The sequence below is a fragment of the Solanum tuberosum genome, unplaced genomic scaffold (assembly GCF_000226075.1).
Source record: "Solanum tuberosum cultivar DM 1-3 516 R44 unplaced genomic scaffold, SolTub_3.0 scf00001, whole genome shotgun sequence".
NCBI lineage: Eukaryota > Viridiplantae > Streptophyta > Magnoliopsida > Solanales > Solanaceae > Solanum > Solanum tuberosum.
Window position 1 is genome coordinate 5,522,262 of NW_006238927.1, and position 5,615 is coordinate 5,527,876.

The following is a 5,615-nucleotide window of genomic DNA, read 5'->3' on the forward strand; positions in this document are numbered from 1 at the left end:
TAACTTTTAGCTACACTTTATATTGGCAACATTTAAAAAGTGTAATTTTTAATGGTATAAGCTACACTTTATAAGTGTTGTTACAATATGATATAATTAACAACAACTATTAACATATATGGCTACACTTTTAAAGTGTCCTAATTTAATAATTGTAAAAACAACACATTAAAAGTGTGGCCAAAATTTTCCCTCCAACATTATTTTAAGTCTCCCTCCCATTTTTATTGCCCAAGAAAAATAATTCATAAAACATTAATTTTAATAAAATACATAATACATATGTGAGAAAAACACGCGTGAGTTCTCTCTTTCTCGGAATAACGTCTGAGCTGAAGAGTTGAAGTACTGATCTGAAGAACTGAATAGATGAAGAACTGAAGTTGAAGAATTGATTTCGTCAAGCGTGAGTTCGATTCTCTTCTCCGATAACAATTTCGTTAAGCGTGAGTTCGATTCACTATTCCATAAGTACTAAAAATAGTCTTCTTGTTATTGATTGATTTTTTGTTTTGTGTTTAGAAGAGGAGAATAAGAAGGAATTGATAACTTTGGGGTTGTTGGCTAAGAACACGATTTCAGACAGAACTGAAGCTAGGAACACGATTTCAGACCGAACGGAAGAGCTCAACAACTGAAGAGATTCTCGCTGAAGGACACGATTTTCATCATAGTTCTCGCTGAAAACATGATTTTGTTGGAATAGGGTTTATCAGGTAACAAATTCTATCTTTGAATGTCTAAATTTTAGCTTTAGGGTTTTGATATGCTTGTGTTTTTTATACAAATTTTGAGAGTGTAGCTCGTATTTTAGCTTCATCAGTTGATTTTTGATGATCAAGATCTCAAAAAATCTTTGCTTGATTGAAACCTTTGGACTCGACTCAATTTGTTCATCGCGTCCTTGTTGTTGTTGTACTTATTAGTTCGGTTTCTTATAGAATTTGGCAATGGAGGTATATTCTTGATGTTCGAAGTGAAATTACGATAAGATTCAGTACTTCTCGGAGAACTCTGAGGACTCTGAGGTTTTTCAGTTGGCTTTGAAGTACTTAAAGATGTGCTTGTAGTAGTTGTAGTAGTAATAGTAGTACTGCTACTTCCTGGCTCTAGTAGTTTAAAGACTGTTGAAAGTCTACTCTTTAATGGCTCCTGCAACATACAATTCTTGGCTTTGAAGTACTTGATCTTAGTGTTTGATAGGAGCAAAAACTGAGAAATGTACCTCATTAGAGCTAACGTCGTCTGGTTTAGTATCCTCTTCGTCTATTACTTTCTTTTTGCATTCCTTTTGTGATTGAGAGGGTTGTGGAGTCTTGTGCCTACATGAAAGGGAAACAGAATAACATGAACATGAATGTCGAATCACTTCAATAGAGACTTAAGTGTGGGTTTAGATGATTTAGGCAATGTAACAGGACATGAAACTTTATTGGCAAAGTCATTATTATTGTTTTGTTAGTGTAGTGTGTTTTGCTGCAATTTTGTATTTTCTTCTTGTTCTCCAAAAACAAGGCAGTCTTTGGGGTATCCGATCGGAGTTTGGAAAACATTATCAGTGAAAACAAATGAAGAACTTACCATAACAGATTAAACTAAGCTCAAGCTTGACATATTTTTCGAAAATGGACTTGGGACCTAATTCAAATGCAAAAGCTAACTTTTAAGGTGCGGATTGTCCAAGATCATATGAAGAGGATTTAACAACGCTAAAACAGAATTCAGACGTTTCAAGAAAACAATATTGGACGTATAGACGAGTTCACTTACCTTCTCTTCTCAAGCTTTAATGCTACCACATGATCCTCCTTATAGACTACAGGCAGTTCCGAGAGTTCACATGCCAACAGGCTTGTACTAAAGAACTGTATTGAAACATTTTCTGAAATCAAGAGACAAATTTCTCTGCTTGTCTTAGTTTATTCTTATTTGTTGGGATTCTGTGATAGCGTTTTATGTTAGACGTCACGTTCTTCATTCGTGCACCTCAAGTTGGATGAGTGGATCAAGACGTCAAGGTTTTAGATTTCATATTGTGTCTCTAGTGCTTTTATTTTAAATCTTATACTTGTGAGGATCGATTCTGTCCAGTTTTCTTCTGTTCCGCTTTCTCTTTTATGTTTACTATGTCTTTTAAGTTCTCTTTAACAGTTGGTTTTCATAGGTTTGTTAATTTTTTTTCAAATAAATGCTGAATGATGTATCGAGTTCTTTCCGTGTTGTGGTTGCTTCATTAACTCTGTTTTCGAATTCCTTTGCATCTTGTTATATATATGTTAGCTTCTGTTTTTTTTTCTTTCATTTTGATCATTAGTTGAGGAAACATGTGTGAGTCAATTTGTTGTAGCTTTTGATTGTTTAAATACCTTTGAGATAGCAGATCCTTTTGTGAGAAAATGGGTTTGTTCATTTGGTTTATGAAGAAGTGCAGTAATCTTGATCTTATTTGATACTCATTGTATTCATCAAGTTAGATCTTTTGCTACCGTCATAAAAAAAATCAATGATTGTGTTTGTGAGAAAATCGATTTGTTCCTCTCTTTGTTAAAACTGGTGGTGTAAATCGAATGCAGGTAATGGTCAAAAAATGTGTTTATTATGCTAAAAATGATCTTATATCTTTGTTCTTCATTAGTATATATGACACACTTTCCTGCTAAGAAAATGCAGCTGCTTCTTCCAATTCATGCAAGAATGAATTTTCATACTATAATTATAAGCTTTTACATTGGTGATATATAAACATCTATGGCTGTGTTTTTATTTGAGTAGAAAGACTGAGGAGCTTGAATTGAAGAAGACGCAACAAGAAACCAAAGCTATTGAAACTTCAAGAAAAGCTATTCCATCAATGGTATTTATTTCCAAAAGCCAAAAGTTTGTCATTTGAGTGGTTTACAAATTAATACTTAACCCTTTTGGTAATTATACTTCATGTTCTGTTTAAGTGGCAGGAAATGTGCAAGAAACAATTAATGATAGCCAATTCAGATTTCATGGAAAATATGGAGGTATTCTAATTAATCAACCTATATGTATGTTATTGCCTTGCATGTGGAATTAGATGCAACTCACACTTTCATAATTTCATATTATGTTGTAACTCACATTTGAGATACACAACTCAATCATTTCTGATGCCTCTAATGTAATCCATAAAAAATGCACTATTTCCCCTCTATAGTTCTTTGAGTTTTATTTCTAGTTAGGGTGAAGGGGAAAGGGAGAGGTGGGGCTGAATTATGTTTGATTAGTGAGGAAGTAGAGAGATTCATGGTACTGTAAGATATGCATGTTACCGTAGGAGTCGTGATATTTTTAGTACTAGTAATTTCTGTCGACTGTTAAATGTTAATTAATTGGGTGATGAATACGGAAAAAGTTTCTGAACCTTGTGTCTAAACTGAAAGAAAAAGATAACGCGATCACAACATTTATGTTGTCGGCTCAACAATTTTCTGAAGTTAAGAGAAAGGAAATGGAACAAGGAAGTGAGAAACAGGGAGTGCAAGCAGTAGATGTAGCAATGGAGAGATCAAATGATCAAGGCAAGGAGATAACAACAATTACACTAATAATTTGGTCCAAACACCACCCTCAGTCTCTTCTTCTACTGCCATAGCTCCTCTTTCATTGCTGCCTTACACTAATAATTTTCATAACAACAACCTAGCATTCCCTGTCAAGCCTGTCCCTGAAAGACGAATAGTCACTGTTACTGTCTCCATCATATCTGGTGAAACATGGTATGAAGCTGGGGATAACATGATGAACTACTCAACTGGAAACAAGTCAACAACTCTTATCAACATAAATGATGTCCCTCATAACGTTGGTGAAGGATTTCCCCATGCCCGAACATCAAGACAAACTATAACCACAACAATTACCGTCACACCTCATGTGAGTATCATGTATCCTATCTCCATATCTGTCTCAGTCTGCACTCAATCTAATTGAATATTTCTGTTCTTGATAATTGAATGCCACTTTAATTCTTTGTGTGTATGTTACTCAAGATGAGTAAAGCACGACAAGTTTTAGGTGATAACAGGGATAACAAGGTTAGCATCAGCAGGAATGAGTACAGTCATCAACAAGCAAGCAACTATTGTTCTTCTTAAGAAATTTTTGTTTAACATGTAACACTATGATCCACTTTCAAGTTCCATACACAATTTATACCAACTAAAACCCCTGAGGACAGTGGAACATTTAACACGACTGAAATTCCATTAACTACATCTGATAAAACACGAGAAAGATGCCAATTCAGTCTATCTGAGTGTTTTTCGACTTTTTAAAACTATTTAATATGTAACTGAAAGCTGCAATCTGGAATAAATCTAGAACTGGAACTGTAATCTGCAATCTGCAATTTGACTGGTAATTTAAACAAGGTTTTAGCATTCGTTCTACCTAAGCACTATAAACTGGTTAGTTTACTTATTGGACGAGTATCATATAATTTTTTAAAACGACTAATAGTAGTTGACTGAGAGGACAATGGTGTTTTAATTCTATTTTGATTGATTGTATGTTTACAAGAAGTTTATAGAATATAATGTGTCGAGCAACGCCTTTGCAAAGAGTCTTCTCTCGGCATCACACATACTCATCTTTCCCCATTCTTTCTTGCAGAACTGCCTGATCGCACTAGTGCCTTGTTGCTACCAGTGACTAAGGATAGCAAGTCCAAAGAAGAGAATCACAAACTGCTAAATGGAAATTCAGGAGATCCAACAGAATGGGTATATAGATTTATGCATTTTCTATCCTAGGGATTATAGCTTTTCTCTCACTATTGTATAAGTTTGAATACATTATATTTAATTTTGTGAAACATATTCATTGCTAGAATATATTGAACTATTGTAAGAGTACTTTTTGAACTATTGTGTAAACATATTTAGAATATTGCTTTATAAGTATGTGTATGTAGACAAGACATGCTATCTTTTGAAGTTTATTGCAAATATATATATTTGAATTACTTATTAGCTAATTTAATGCTTGAGATTATTTATTGCAAAACAATACTGGTGTTTTTTAATTAGAAATTGTGGCTTATAAATATTTTATAGCCTAAATAATATTACCACACTTAAAAGTGTAGCCAAAGGATTGTAAATTGTTGTATGTAGACGGGCAAGGACTACACTTCAAAGTGTTGTCATACATAAGATAGAAAAGGCAACACTTTGAAATTGTGGGCAATAAGGAAGCAAAGGCCACGCTTGAAAGTGTAGTTGTATGAGATAGAAATGTTGCTATATGAGGTACTGGAAAGCGAGGCCTTTTTCCTTTTAGGCTACGCTTTTAAGTGTAGCTGATAAGGCGACACTTCAAAAGTGTTGCCTAAACTCTAAGGTTACGCTCACTTTGGGCATCCTTAGTAAAGTGTTGCTTAAAGTCCAAAAGTGTGGCCTTTTATCAAAGGCAATATTTTTCATAGTTTAGGCCACACTTTTCTAGGGTGGCTGTAGGCCTAAAATGTTGTAGTGGAAGGTATATAAGTGTGAGTGTTCAGAATTAAAATATCAAGACATTTTTTTTTGAGTTAAAATTCAAGGGAGCAAAATCTTGAGATCCAAAATTTTTGTGATGACTCAAAG

General features: G+C 34.1%; 1 long non-coding RNA gene across 5 annotated transcripts; it reads left to right on the top strand.

Moving 5' to 3' along the window:
• The first annotated feature begins 269 nt into the window (after positions 1 to 269).
• LOC102592608 (uncharacterized) lies at positions 270 to 4,964 on the top strand. Of its 5 annotated transcripts, XR_001472705.1 has the most exons (6): positions 271 to 446; positions 523 to 716; positions 2,773 to 2,854; positions 2,949 to 3,011; positions 3,411 to 3,903; positions 4,642 to 4,925. It is a non-coding gene; the product is annotated as an uncharacterized lncRNA (long non-coding RNA). The 5 variants fall into 5 exon arrangements; XR_366500.2 differs by having other exon boundaries at positions 270 to 446; positions 2,949 to 3,903; positions 4,020 to 4,964; XR_001472694.1 differs by having other exon boundaries at positions 270 to 446; positions 2,949 to 3,903.
• The last annotated feature ends 651 nt before the right edge of the window (positions 4,965 to 5,615 follow it).